The sequence below is a fragment of the Tamandua tetradactyla genome, chromosome 20 (genome assembly GCF_023851605.1).
Source record: "Tamandua tetradactyla isolate mTamTet1 chromosome 20, mTamTet1.pri, whole genome shotgun sequence".
Taxonomy (NCBI): domain Eukaryota; kingdom Metazoa; phylum Chordata; class Mammalia; order Pilosa; family Myrmecophagidae; genus Tamandua; species Tamandua tetradactyla.
Genome location: NC_135346.1, coordinates 18,942,714 through 18,958,589, shown reverse-complemented (window position 1 = coordinate 18,958,589; position 15,876 = coordinate 18,942,714). Strand labels below are relative to the sequence as shown.

The window sequence follows — 15,876 nt, the reverse complement described above, 5'->3', positions numbered from 1 at the left end:
TGTTCTCAGAAGTAGGCTGCTTGTATTCTGCATCATGGCAAGGTGGATGGCAAGCCTTGACAACTACCATAATGTAGTGTTATTAGCTTCTTACTGGTATTCATTGCCATGTCCTCACTGCCTCCCATTGCTGCTGTGTTGGCAAGGGTGCCATTTGTTGTGCCAGCCAATTTTATGGTAGCGATTTTGTTCCTGCAGGGCTTGCATACAGATAGTTGCTGCACAGAGGTGTGATGAGGCACCAAGGAAGCCAAGTGGGAGCTGATGGTGTTGGGCAGAGGGAGGTTTTAGAATGGAGGTTCTAGGTTCAGCAGATCTAACTCCTGGCTGTCCTTTCCCAGTTACCTTGTGAACTAGACCCCTGTTCGTCGAGGGGCTTTTAGAATTGGGAAGGGAAAATTAGGCTGTATCTACTAGTCTTTTTTTTTTCAAAATAATTTTAAAAAATTTTAAATGATTTTTAAAATTATTTATTTTTATTAATATATATTATATATTCACATACCATGTAATCATCCAAAGTATACAGTCAGTGGTCACAATATTATCATATACTGTGCATTTATCATCACAATGGACTTTTTTTTTCTTTTTTGTAAAAAATAACATGAATAAAAAAACAATAAATTTTAAAGCACTTTGCAACAATTAGTTGTAGAACAGATTTCAGAGTTTTGTATGGGTCACAATTCACAATTTCAGGTTTTTGCTTCTAGCTGCTCTAAGATACTGGAGACTAAGAGAGTTACAATTTAATGATTCCACAGTTATACTCATTTGTTAAACCCTACCTTCTCTATATAACTCCACCATCTCCTTTGATCATTCTCCCATTCCTTAGGGCTATTTGGGGTATGCCCATTCTAACTTTTTCATGTTGGAAGGGACTGTGGATGATATGGGATAGGGGGATGGAACTAGTTGATGTTCTGGAGAGGCTGGTGCCTCTGCATTTCTGGTTCAGGCACCCATCTGGAGGTTGTAGGTTTTGGGAAAGTTACCCTAGTCTATGGAACCTTTGCAGAATTTTATATACCACCCTAGGTGTTCTTTAGGATTGGTAGGAATGGTTTTGGTTGCGGTTTGGCAAGCTGTGATACGTAGCAATGTCTAGCTGAAGGTTGTCTAAGAGTGAGCTCCAGAATAGCCTCTCTATTCTATTTGAACTCTCTTAGCCATTGATACCTTATTTGTTACACTTCTTTACCTCCTTTTTGTCAGGATGGCATTGCTGATCCCATGCCACCAGGGAGACTTTCAAACCTGTATGTCCTGACCCATGCTTGGGGAGGGCAATAATTTTACTTGCTAAGTTGGGCTTAGAGAGAGGCCACATCTGAGCAACAAAAGAGGTCCAGTGAATGTTTCCACTAGTTTTATGTGATGTAGCTTGTACCACTTTGACTAAATAGAGTGCCTGGGGCAATTGAAGGTCAGCATCCAGTCACCCAACTCAACTTTGATCTATCCTGTGGCTGAGTCAGCAGCATCCTTTAAGGCCCTGATTCCACATTGCAGAACAAGATTGAAGGGTCTAACTGGGACTTTTCTCAGCCCTCTAGGCAGTGGGACTCTCTTAATGGTGAAGCAAAAACCCTTCTCTTTATCCTTGGGGAGAGGGAGCCAGAGTCTGTGTGACATGGTGAGCTGTGGACTATTAGAGCCCCCTGGAGAATTGGAGTAGAGCACTGATATTTTACATTTACTCTGGGGCCTGATGCCCCATTGGCATTACACTCTCTGCCTTCTGGTTTCTCAAGGGCTCCTCATAAACCCATCTGCCTAAATTTCCCTTGAAGCTACCCCAACAGTTGGCGTGTTGTGTTTGAGCACACTCGGGCCCTGAAGCTAAGAGGGTAAAGCAGCTCTCGTTCCATTTAAGCCTGCCCCATCCCAATAATGGTCTTCACTTACCCCTCATCCCCAAAGCAGGACTGGTAAGGGGAAGAAAGATGGAAGGCTTGTTCTGGCTTTTGCATCTGATGTGGGGTGATTGAGAATCTGGCACCATTATTAGGCCCTTGTCCAGGTTTGAGGTGTTTTCTATGTACATTGAAAAGATTTTATATGTATGTATATATGTATCTCAGTGATCTGTGTGGATGGCTGGCATTTGCCTTGAGCCTTTAGTATAACATTTAATTTACTACCTGTTGAATGTTGCCTGGGGGTTTCTAACACTGCTGTTTAAAAGTAAAAAGGAATATAGCCTGTCCTGGGGCCTTCTTTGGTAAGGTAATATAATTTATGGTAAAAAGGACAGACTTTAGATTCAGCCAGTTCTGGGTTTAAATCCTAGCTTTGCTCCTTAGGGGATCTTGGGCAAGTCACTGAATCTTACTGCTGTATGGTTTCCCCATTGGTAATGTAGGGGAAATGTCCTGCCCTACCTGCTATAGAGGCTTTGGTGAGAATAAATGACATGCTAGCTGTGAAACCCCCTCCCCAACTCCTGGCGTGAAGATATTCAGTCTACAGAAGTTCTGATTTTAAATTGTACATTCTTCACATGCATCATTTCTTCAGCTTGATTGTGGAATTGTCTACTAGTGAAGGTATGTGAGCGTGTAGTCTTCTTGTCCTCTTCAGTTTTAAGATGGAGAAGGGAACTTATAATGTGAAGGAGAGACTTACGTGGTCATAAAGTGACTCTAGAGACTATGGTGAGGGAGTAAGGTTAAGCATGAGCAGAAGGGGTTAACTCAGCAATTCCTGCCTTAGAGTCAGGGACATGACACAGAAAGATGGTGAAAACTCTTTGGGGAATTTTTAAGAAAATAGCAAATTGGCTGTTTATGTTGACAGTTACTGACTCTAGTTCAGTACCTTCTTTCCCCTCAGGTCTCTGGAGAGAGCCACAGCTCTGTTGTCCTTGGGCCTTCAAGAAGGGGGTAGTGGAGTGAGTACATGGACTGTTTTAGTTGTGGGTGGGTTCATTTGAAGGCAGATTTCCAGACTGCCTGCCATGGCCTGGAATACTAGGGGACCAACCCATGATTCATGGTGAGACTTGGACTGAAGCCATTCAGACCTGGAACAGCTGCAGGTCACTCTCCTAAAGTTTGCCTGCCTCTATTATTACTGTCAGCATTCTCACTGTGAGCTGCTTATTCCTGGAAGTGATTTCCCTGTCTCTCTTTCTTCTGATTTATTTTGGAATCTGCTTCACCTTAACGGAGGCATAGCAAGCACTTGGAGTGTGGATTCAACTGTTCACAAGCAAACAGAGGAAAGCTATTTGCTGGCAGTCCTGTGAGTTCTAGGCAAGGCACTCAGGAATTTGTCCTGGGGCTGAGGACCCCTGAAGACAAGGACTTTGTGCCCATGCACTTATCACAGAAAGCTGGTCATACCAGATTTAGTAGGCATCTGCTCCCTGGGCGTATTCTGAGACCCTGCTTAGTGTGAAGCACTGCCCTGGTAGCCAGAGATCCAGATAATAGCTCATGTTTACTGAATATTAACTCTGCCAGGCATTCTTTGAAGGCAGTTGCTATAACTCTTCTCATTTTTACAGACAAAACTGTGTCTTAGAAAGAAGTGACTTAACCAAACAACCAGTAAGTGGTAGAGTTGTGATTCAAACCTAGCTTTGTCTGGATTTAAGGCCTGAGAGCCTAACTGCAGACAATGTCATACTGTTCTGGGTAGCAAATAGAACATGACCCCTACCCTCCAGCAGCTTACTGTCTCATAGAAGATACGCAGAGAGTAAAAAGCACCAATGGAAATGTCTTGGGCTCAGTGAGGGCACAAAGGAGGATGTTGTTGGAAGGCCAGGACCGTCTTTCTCTACCCCTAAGATCTTGTGGGTGGGGAGGGTGGGGTGAGATTAGTCAGATTTTACTGATGCTGACCCTTCAACCCTCCTTCAGCTCCATTTGAGCTGTGTAGCTTTGCACAGGTTGCTTAGAATCTCTGAACCTTAATTTGCTGATCTGAAAATAGGGATGAAGGTATCTACTTCACAGAGATAGTATGAGAATTAAACAAGATTAACATATGTAAAATGTTTTTCACAGGGCCTGGTATATAGGAAATATTTTATAAGTGGTTGTAGTTGTCATTTAAAAAAATGTACCTTGCCTCTGAAGTGACTTGTCTGTCTTTCATTAGGTAAGGAGAAGTGGGAGTGAGGAGGCAGACTGGGCAGAGGGCCCCCTTTGTCTTGCCTGTTAACTAGTGCCTGCATGCTGGTCCCCCAGGGCAACACACCCAGGCACAAACTTGGGGCTCCTTATTGGCCTGAGCTGACTTCTAGGCAGGCAACTGAGACTCTCTGAAATATTGATGTTAGCACAGAGAGCCCACTTGATGGGAGCATGCAGGAAGCCCATGCAGGCACACGTTCATTGAGGAGGGAAAAAAAAAAAAGGAAAAAATGTCCAAATCATCAACAACTGATGAGATCATCATCAACAACTGATGAGAGCAATCCAAGAATTATAGAGCACCAGCCATCTGGTCAGATCATTTCAGATCTGTACAAGCAATAGGAGGGAATTGAATTTTAAAAACCTCATTTATAGTAGACCAACTACTTTGGCTTCAAGTATTTAAGGGATGAATCTGATTTCCTGCAGGCCCTGGACATCTGTCTGAAGGAGCCCCTGACCCTGGTCTGATTGATTGTAGGATTGACTCTGTGAGGCTGTGGCCCCTTGCAGCTTGGAAGGAGCTACAGTTCAGGTGGGACTAAGGTACAAAGCTCTCAGTGCCTTCTGCTCCTGAAAGGCAGGTGACTCTCACTTCTAAGCCTGAAGGGAGACCTTACGGGTCATCTCATTTCCCAGGATGGCCCAGACTTGCACACATATCCTGTGAGCAGCTGGGGAGGCTTAGTTAAGGGCAGTTCATACCCAAGTTCCCTATGTCTCATCAAAACCAGGCCTTGGGGATTCTTGGTTGCGTCCACGATATAATGACCCAGGGGAAGAATATAGCCCTGGGTCTTGTTGAATGCTTCTTCTACCCTAGCTCGAGCAAAGTGCTCTAAAGGTAGAGCAGGGACTAGATAGAGGAAAGAGCAAGCTTTTTGTGTGGGTGTTGGGGCAGTTTGTCTCCTATCTTTAACGCAAGTTGCTGCTTCCAGCGTCAACGACTGCTTATTTCTAGGTGAGGTGCTGATCAGAGCTTCTTTTGGTAATGCTAGCTGTCTCCTTCTGCAGTGCCTTTTCTTTCCTACTTTGAGTCTTTTCAAGTCTCCTGGAGATTCCCTGAGAACTTCATTTTTTCTTTTCCCTGTACTTCTAGACTATCTCCCTGTTATGCAGTCTTTGTTAAGCATTTTCCACTCTGGGTATCTCCTTTGTTCCTTGGAAATACAAGTTTGTCAGGGGGAAGCACTTGGGGGGCGGCAGGACACCTGGTCTTTTGACGATTTTATAAGAACAGTTTCTGAAGCTTCAAATTACCTTTTACTGGGAGAGAAAAGGATGATGGGCTGGAATATATGAAGGCCCCAAAAGCTCCATGAGGCCAGTTTAGATCTTTTCATTTCAGGGAGACTTCATTTCCCATGTGTGGAGGTCTCTTTCTAGCCTCTTAATATGGCTGGCCAAGCCAAATCTGAAGGAACCCCCCGAAGGAGCAAGTGGAGGCCAGAGCAGGAGGATCTGTGACCTCCTTGGCAGCCTCTGCCAAGACTGAAGCCACTTTGAAGTCACTGGCCAAGCTCCCTGCTGGCACAGAGCTCTCTGCTTGGGCTTTGGCCTTCATTACCAGGATGGGGCAGGCCAGGGTTCAGTTTGCAATCTGTGGACTTGGGTGATGATGGAGAGCAGCTGTTGGCCATCCTCTTTCTAACAAGCATCCCGAGCTCTTCTCCTCCCCTTCCTCTGCTTCCAACCACCTGTTCTCTCTGAGGTTTAATTGGGAGTGTTTAGCACAGGGGCACAGCTCCAGCTCTTGAAGACCTGGGTACCCAAACTGGGGTGAAAAACAGGCTGGAGTAGGGATGATGGAAAACTAGCTGCCAAACTAGTCCCAGACTATGCCAAGAGCTTGGCTTTAGTTCAGAGTACCTGTGTTGCCGTAACTCCCTTCTTCTAATATTAGCATCACTCCACTGGCTAAGACAGTGCAGGCCTCTCTGAGGTTAGGAATAGCTCTCAAGAGCTGTACAGGAGCTGAAACAAGAGGCCCTGTTACAGAACTTACTTCGGTCTTAGTTTTGTCACAATGCTGGAGGTAGGAATTGATCTGTTCCTTAAAGGGAGGTAATATTTGCCCAGGTAGAGAAGAGGGCAGGATAGGAAGCATGAGTGTGGAGAGGGAGATGACATGATTAGTATATCTGCCTGGCTGAAGAGGCAAGTATGTGTAGAGAAACAATGAGATGTGGTAGTGGGCAGCATCTACTCTGTGGGAGATGGATGGGTAGAAGCGATGAAGGGAAGGGGAGGAAAACTGATAAAGACCAGTAGGTTTAAAGATATAAAAGTTAAGTGTATTCTAAAAGCACATGAAAAGGTGTTCGACATCATTAGCCATCAGGGAAATGCAAGTTGAAACCACAACAAGATATCATTTCAGACCTATTAGAATAGCTACTATTATAAGAATGGAAAATAAATATTGGAGCAGATGTGGATGAATAGGAGCACTCATTCATTGCCGGTGGCAATGTAAAATTGTGCAGTCACTGTGAAAAACACTTTGTGGTTCCTCAGAAAGCTAAGTTATAGAATGACCTTATGACCTATCAATTTCACTACTAGATATGTACCCCAAAGAACTGAAAGCAGGAACTCAAATAGATATTTTCACACTGATGTCCATAGTGACATTATTCACAGTTGCTAAAATACGTAAGCAACCCAAGCCCATTAACTGATAAATGGATAAATGAGATGTGGTGTATACATACAATGCAATATTATTCAGCCTTAAAAAGAATGAAGTCCTGATACATGCAACAACATGGATGAACCTTGAAGAAATCACATTCAGCAAAATAAGCTAGACCCAAAAGGGCAAATACTGTATTATCTCACTGATATGAAATAATTAAAATAAACAAACTCATGGGATCAGAATAAGTTACCAGGTTTTGGGGTAGGGATAGGGAATGTGAAGTTAAGGCTTAAAATGTACAGGGTTCCAATTTGGAGTAATGGAAATGGAAATGTTTTGATAATGTATGGTGGTGATGATAGCCCAATATTGTGAATGTAATTAACAACATTGAAACATATGTCTGTATGTGATTAAAAGGGGAAACAATTGTATATATATAAGAGAATAAAATTTTTTAAAAGTCCATGGAACTATACTACACAAACCCTAAGTTAAACCATGGACTAAAGTTAATAAGACAGTTATAAAAAATGTTCTATTATCAGTTGTAAGAAATGTTCCACACCAAAGTAAGGGGTTAGTAAGAGAGTGGTATGTGGTAATCCTGTATTGTATAGATGATTGTTCTGTAATCCCATAATCTAACAAAGGGAAAAAAAAAGTAAATGTTACCTATGAATGTGCAGTTGAGACCAAGCTAGGGCTACGCTATGACTGGGAGAAAAAAATGAAGAAAAGATTATGTGAACTCCTGAGTTTGAGTTGTTTAGGAGTAAATGGAAGAAGAGAATTAAAACGGTTATTTCAGAGATAAGCAGATCAAAAACTAATTTGTTGTCCTCCTACAATGTTCCAGGCATATTGCTTAATGCTGGGGTTACCATAGTGGGCTTGTCAGAGGCTTGCCTGCTTGGGCATATGATGTAGGAGGAACCCCAGACAGGTAACAGGAAGAGACTGTGTGCCAGTCTGAATCTGTGGTGGACCCCAGAAAAGTCATGCCCTTTAATCCTCATTCAGTATTGCTGGGTGGGAGCATTTTGATTGTTTCCATGAAGATGTGAACCGCCCAGTTGTGAGTGGTAACTTTTGATTAGATGATTTCCATGGAAGTGTGTCTCCACCCACTGAAGGTAGAACTGCTTTCTGGAATCCTTTAAAAGAGGAAACATTTTGGAGAGAGTCCTTTTTTGGTAGAGCCAACAGACGCCGCCATGTTTGCTATGTGCCCTTCCAGCTGAGAGAGAAACCCTGAACTTCATTGGCCTTCTTGAATCAAGGGATCTTTCCCTGGATGCCTGTGATTGGACATTTCTATAGACTTGTTTAATTGGGACATTTTCTCAGCCTTAGAACTGTAAACTAGCAACTTATTAAATTCCCTTTTTAAAAGCCATTCTGTTTCTTATATATTGCATTCCAGCAGCTAGCAAACTAGAACAGACTGTATAGTTCTATGAGAGCACAGAGGAGAGATCCTAGAGGAAAGGTATCCCAAAGGCAGAGTCTCTGAAGCTGGGTAGAGAGACTTTTGTGTATGTTGAAAAGCAGAGGAGAAAGGAGCCAGGGTTAACAGAGAGGTTTAAAATCCCAGAGATATCATTGATGGGGCAAAGTCATTTAGGTGGAGATGGAAAGTTTTGGCCTCATGCATATAATGAATCTTGTAAAAAAAAAAAAAAATAGAGGTTTGTGCTGGTTTGAAAGGATGTATATCCCCTAGAAAAGCCATGTTTTAATCTAAATCTCATTTCATAAAGGCAGAATAATCCCTATTCAGTACTGTATGTTTGAAACTGTAATCGGATCATCTGCCTGGGTGATGTGATTTAGTCAAGAGTGGTTGTTAAACTGGATTAGGTGACGACATGTCTTCACCCATTTGGGTGGGTCTTGACTGGTTTACTGGAGTCCTATAAAAGAGGAAACATTTTGGAGAATGGGAGATTCAGAGAGAGCAAAGCAGAATGATATAGCCACGAGAAGCAGAGTCTGCCAGCCAGTGACCTTTGGAGATGAAGAAGGAAAGCACCTCCCAGGGAACTTCATGAAACAGGAAGCCAGGAGAAGAAGCTAGCAGATGATGCTGTGTTCACCATATGCCCCTTCCAGGTGAGAGAGGAACTCTGAACTTCATCGGCCTTCTTGAATCAAGGTGTCTTTCCCGGATGGATGCCTTTGATTGGACGTTTCTATAGACTTGTTTGAATTGGGACATTTTCTCGGCCTTAGGGCTAGCAACTTATTAAATTCCCCTTTTTAAAAGCCATTCTGTTTCTGGTATAATGCATTCTGGCAGCTAGCAAACTAAACAAGGCTAGAAAGAAACAAAGGTGGGAGCAATATATAGGAAAATTGAGGATGCTTTCATTAGAAATCTTATGTTTTCTCAACAATTGAGGATGGGTATGTTTGTTTCCTAAGGCCACTATAACAAACTGGGTAGCTTAAAACAAAAGAAATGTATTGTCTCTCAGTTCTGGAGATGAGACATCTGAAATCAAGGTGTTAGCAGAGCCATGCTCCCTCTGAAACCTGTAGGGGAGAATCCCTTCTTGCCTCTTAGCTTCTAGTGTTTGCTGGCAATCCTCAGCATTCCCTGGCTCATAGATGCCTTGTTCCAACCTTTGCCTCTGTTACCACATGACTGTCCTCTCCCTGTGTCTCTCCAATGTTTCTTCTCTATTTTTTGTAAAGACATCAGTTATACTGGATTATGAGTTCATCCTCCTCCAGTATGACCTCATCTTGACTAATTACATCTGCAACTACACATTTGAAGTACTAGGGATCAAAACTTCAACATATCTTTTTTGGGGGGACACAATTCAACCTATAACAGCGGGGCTTCTATCATGAGTAATGAAAGAGAAGGACCCAATTGAGTACTTGAAGAATGGGGAGAAGTTTAGGAAGATCCACTGTGAAGAAAATGCCTGGACACTCAAAAAGAGGAGAGCAATAAGCACCTAGCATCGTGAAGGGCCAAGTTGACATCTGACAACCTGACTTTATAGTGGGCTAAGAACTGTGGGTTTAGTGACTTTCTTGAACAATCTGAACCCTGGACAGTAGAAGGATGTACAGTAGGATAGTTGCTATATGACGAATGATGAATGGATAATTCAGGGGACGGTTGGCTTGTTATGGGCTTAGTGAGGGAGATCTTTGTCTGGCATTGTGCTGGTTTGAAAGGAAGTATGCCCCCTAAGAAAAGCCATGTTTTGATATAAATCTCATTTCATAAAGGTAGAATAATTCCTATTCAATACTGTATGTTTGAAACTGTAATCAGATCATCTCCGTGGATGACGTGATTTAGTCAAGAGTGGTTGTTAAACTGGATTAGGGGATGACATGTCTCCACCCATTTGGGTGGGTCTTGATTGGTTTATTGGAATCCTATAAAAGAGGAAGTGTTTTGGAGAATGAGAGATTCAGAGAGAGCAGAGAAGAACGACATAGCCACAAGAAACAGAGTTCACCAGCCAGTGACCTCTGGAGATGAAGAAGGAAAATGCCTCCCGGGGAGTGTCATGAAACAGGAAGCCAGGAGAAGAAGCTAGCAGATGACTCTGTGTTCGCTGTATGCCCTTCCAGATGAGAGAGGAACCCTGACCGTGTTCACCCATGTGCCTTTCCAGATGAGAAAGAAACCCTGAACTTCATCGGCCTTCTCGAACCAAGGTATCTTTCCCTGGATGCCTTTGATTGGACATTTCTACAGACTAGCTTTAATTGGGACATTTTCTCAGCCTTAGAACTGTAAACTAGCAACTCATTAAATTCCCCTTGTTAAAAGCCATTCCGTTTCTGGTATATTGCATTCCAGCAGCTAGCAAACTAGAACAGGCATATAGAGCTTTGTGAGAAAGAAGAGTGGGTGTTCCGGTAAGCTGGAGTCTTTCTGAGAAGTTCCTCTCAGCCCGCTCCAACATTCCCTCTTCTGAAGACAGGGAGCATCAGAACTCTGTGAGGCTTGTTCTAGTTTGCTAGTTGCCTTAATGCAATATACCAGAAATGGAATGGGGAATTTAATTAGTTGTTAGTTCACAGTTCTAAGACCGAGAAAATGTCCCAATTAAAGCAAGGCTATAGAAATGTCCAATCTAAGGCATCCAAGGAAAGATACCTTGATTCAGAAAGGCTGATGATGTTCAGGGTTTCTTCTCTCAACTGGAAAGGCACATGGCAAACATGGTGACGTCTGCTGACTTTCCTTTCAGGCTTCTTTCATGAAACTCCCCGGGGGCATTTTCCTTCTTTGTCTCCAAAGGTCTCTGGCTACATGGACCCTGGTATTTCTTGTTGCTTCTCACCATTCTGAAAGGGTACTCTCTCCAGAATGTTTCCTCTTTTTTTTTTTTTTTTTTTTATTAATTAAAGAAAAAAATTAACAACATTTAGAAATCATTCCATTCTACATATGCAATCAGTAATTCTTAACATCATCACATAGATGCATGATCATCATTTCTTAGTACATTTGCATCGATTTAGGAAAAGAACTAGCAAAACAGCAGAAAAAGATATAGAATGTTAATATAGAGAAAAAATAAAAATAATAGTAGTAAAAAAAGACACAAACAAACAGACAAACAAACAAACAAAAAGCTATAGCTCAGATGCAGCTTCATTCAGTGTTTTAACATGATTACTTTACAATTAGGTATTATTGTGATGTCCATTTTTGAGTTTTTGTATCTAGTCCTGTTGCACAGTCTGTATCCCTTCAGCTCCAATTACCCATTATCTTACCCTGTTTCTAAGTCCTGTTGGTCTCTGTTACCAATGACATATTCCAAGTTTATTCTCGAATGTCGGTTCACATCAGTGGGACCATACAGTATTTGTCCTTTAGTTTTTGGCTAGACTCACTCAGCATAATGTTCTCTAGGTCCATCCATGTTATTACATGCTTCATAAGTTTATTCTGTCTTAAAGCTGCATAATATTCCCTCGTATGTATATACCACAGTTTGTTTAGCCACTCGTCTGTTGATGGACATTTTGGCTGTTTCCATCTCTTTGCAATTGTAAATAATGCTGCTATAAACATTGGTGTGCAAATGTCCGTTTGTGTCTTTGCCCTTAAGTCCTTTGAGTAGATACCTAGCAATGGTATTGCTGGGTCATATGGCAATTCTATATTCAGTTTTTTGAGGAACCGCCAAACTGCCTTCCACAGTGGTTGCACCATTTGACATTCCCACCAACAGTGGATAAGTGTGCCTCTTTCTCCGCATCCTCTCCAGCACTTGTCATTTTCTGTTTTGTTGATAATGGCCATTCTGGTGGGTGTGAGATGATATCTCATTGTGGTTTTGATTTGCGTTTCTCTAATGGCCAGGGACATTGAGCATCTCTTCATGTGCCTTTTGGCCATTTGTATTTCCTCTTCTGAGAGGTGTCTGTTCAAGTCTTTTTCCCATTTTGTAATTGGGTTGGCTGTCTTTTTGTTGTTGAGTTGGACAATCTCTTTATAAATTCTGGATACTAGACCTTTATCTGATATGTCGTTTCCAATATTGTCTCCCATTGTGTAGGCTGTCTTTCTACTTTCTTGATGAAGTTCTTTGATGCACAAAAGTGTTTAATTTTGAGGAGCTCCCATTTATTTATTTATTTCTTCAGTGCTCTTGCTTTAGGTTTAAGGTCCATAAAGCCGCCTCCAATTGTAATTTTCATAAGATATCTCCCTACATTTTCCTCTAACTGTTTTATGGTCTTAGACCTAATGTTTAGATCTTTGATCCATTTTGAGTTAACTTTTGTATAGGGTGTGAGATACAGGTCTTCTTTCATTCTTTTGCATATGGATATCCAGTTCTCTAGGCACCATTTATTGAAGAGACTGTTCTGCCCCAGGTGAGTTGGCTTGACTGCCTTATCAAAGATCAAATGTCCATAGATGAGAGGGTCTATATCTGAGCACTCTATTCGATTCCTTTGGTTGATATATCTATCTTTATGCCAATACCATGCTGTTTTGACCACTGTGGCTTCATAATATGCCTTAAAGTCCAGCAGCGTGAGACCTCCAGCTTCGTTTTTTTACCTCAAGATACTTTTAGCAATTTGGGGCACCCTCCCCTTCCAGATAAATTTGCCTATTGGTTTTTCTACTTCTGAAAAATAAGTTGTTGGGATTTTGATTGGTATTGCATTGAATCTGTAAATCAATTTAGGTAGGATTGACATCTTAACTATATTTAGTCTTCCAATCCATGAACACGGTATGCCCTTCCATCTATTTAGGTCTTCTGTGATTTCTTTTAACAGTTTTTTGTAGTTTTCTTTGTATAGGTTTTTTTGTCTCTTTAGTTAAATTTATTCCTAGGTATTTTATTCTTTTAGTTGCAATAGTAAATGGGATTTGTTTCTTGATTTCCCCCTCCGCTTGTTCATTACTAGTGTATAGAAATGCTACAGATTTTTGAATGTTGATCTTGTAACCTGCTACTTTGCTGTACTCATTTATTAGCTCTAGTAGTTTTGTTGTGAATTTTTCCAGGTTTTCGACGTATAGTATCATATCGTCTGCAAACAGTGATAGTTTTACTTCTTCCTTTCCAATTTTGATGCCTTGTATTTCTTTTTCTTGTCTAATTGCTCTGGCTAGAACCTCCAACACAATGTTGAATAATAGTGGTGATAATGGACATCCTTGTCTTGTTCCTGATCTTAGGGGGAAAGTTTTCAATTTTTCCCCATTGAGGATGATATTAGCTGTGGGTTTTTCATATATTCCCTCTATCATTTTAAGGAAGTTCCCTTGTATTCCTATCTTTTGAAGTGTTTTCAACAGGAAAGGATGTTGAATCTTGTCAAATGCCTTCTCTGCATCAATTGAGATGATCATGTGATTTTTCTGCTTTGATTTGTTGATATGGCGTATTACATTAATTGATTTTCTTATGTTGAACCATCCTTGCATACCTGGGATGAATCCTACTTGGTCATGATGTATAATTCTTTTAATGTATTGTTGGATTCGATTTGCTAGAATTTTGTTGAGGATTTTTGCATCTATATTCATTAGAGAGATTGGTCTGTAGTTTTCTTTTTTTGTAATATCTTTGTCTGGTTTTGGTATGAGGGTGATGTTGGCTTCATAGAATGAATTAGGTAGCTTTCCCTCCACTTCAATTTTTTTGAAGAGTTTGAGGAGAGTTGGTACTAATTCTTTCTGGAATGTTTGATAGAATTCACCTGTGAAGCCGTCTGGTCCTGGACTTTTCTTTTTAGGAAGCTTTTGAATGACTAATTCAATTTCTTTACTTGTGATTGGTTTGTTGAGGTCATCTATTTCTTCTTGAGTCAAAGTTGGTTGTTCATGTCTTTCCAGGAACCTGTCCATTTCATCTAAATTGTTGTATTTATTAGCGTTAAGTTGTTCATAGTATCCTGTTATTACCTCCTTTATTTCTGTGAGGTCAGTGGTTATGTCTCCTCTTCCATTTCTGATCTTATTTATTTGCATCCTCTCTTTTCTTCTTTTTGTCAATCTTGCAAGGGGCCATCAATCTTATTGATTTTCTCATAGAACCAACTTCTGGTCTTATTGATTTTCTCTATTGTTTTCATGTTTTCAATTTCATTTATTTCTGCTCTGATCTTTGTTATTTCTTTCCTTTTGCTTGCTTTGGGATTAGTTTGCTGTTCTTTCTCCAGTTCTTCCAAGTGGACCGTTAATTCCTGAATTTTTGCCTTTTCTTCTTTTCTGATAAAGGCATTTAGGGCAATAAATTTCCCTCTTAGCACTGCCTTTGCTGCGTCCCATAGGTTTTGATATGTTGTGTTTTCGTTTTCATTTGCCTCGAGGTATTTACTAATTTCTCTTGCAATTTCTTCTTTGACCCACTCGTTGTTTAAGAGTGTGTTGTTGAGCCTCCATGTATCTGTGAATTTTCTGGCACTCTGTCTATTATTGATTTCCTACTTCATTCCTTTATGATCCGAGAAAGTGTTGTGTATGATTTCAATCTTTTTAAATTTGTTAAGACTTGCTTTGTGACCCAGCATATGGTCTGTCTTTGAGAATGATCCATGAGCACTTGAGAAAAAGGTGTATCCTGCTGTTGTGGGATGTAATGTCCTATAAATGTCTGTTAAGTCTAGCTCCTTTATAGTAATATTCAGATTCTCTATTTCTTTATTGATCCTCTGTCTAGATGTTCTGTCCATTGATGAGAGTGGGGAATTGAAGTCTCCAACTATTATGGTATTTGTGTCTATTTCCCTTTTCAGTGTTTGCAGTGTATTCCTCACGTATTTTGGGGCATTCCGGGTGGGTGCGTAAATATTTATGATTGTTATGTCTTCTTGTTTAATTGTTCCTTTTATTAGTATATAGTGTCCTTCTTTGTCTCTTTTAACTGTTTTACATTTGAAGTCTAACTTGTTGGATATTAGTATAGCTACTCCTGCTCTTTTCTGGTTGTTATTTGCATGAACTATCTTTTCCCAACCTTTCACTTTCAACCTATGTTTATCTTTGGGTCTAAGATGTGTTTCCTGTAGACAGCATATAGAAGGATCCTGTTTTTTAATCCATTCTGCCAGTCTATGTCTTTTGATTGGGGAATTCAGTCCATTAACATTTAGTGTTATTACTGTTTGGATAATATTTTCCTCTACCATTTTGCCTTTTGTATTATGTACATCATATCTGATATTCCTTCTTTCTACACTCTTCTCCATACCTCTCTCTTGTGTCTTTTCGTATCTGACTCTAGTGTTCCCTTTAGTATTTCTTGCAGAGCTGGTCTCTTGGTCACAAATTCTCTCAGTGACTTTTTGTCTGAGAATGTTTTAATTTCTCCTTCATTTTTGAAGGACAATTTTGCTGGATATAGGAGTCTTGGTTGGCAGTTTTTCTCTTTTAGTAATTTAAATATGTCATCCCACTGTCTTCTAGCTTCCATGGTTTCTGCTGAGAAATCTACACATAGTCTTATTGGGTTTCCCTTGTATGTGACAGATTGTTTTTCTCTTGCTGCTTTCAAGATCCTCTCTTTCTCTTTGACCTCTGACATTCTAACTAGTAAATGTCTTGGAGAACGCCTATTTGGGTCT

At 40.7% G+C, this 15,876-nt stretch overlaps 1 protein-coding gene across 7 annotated transcripts in view; it reads left to right on the top strand.

The window, feature by feature from the left end:
* The window catches only part of SIL1 (SIL1 nucleotide exchange factor), a 397,180-nt gene that overhangs the window by 112,900 nt on the left and 268,404 nt on the right, over positions 1-15,876 (top strand). The gene's annotated exons all lie outside the window — the stretch shown is intronic.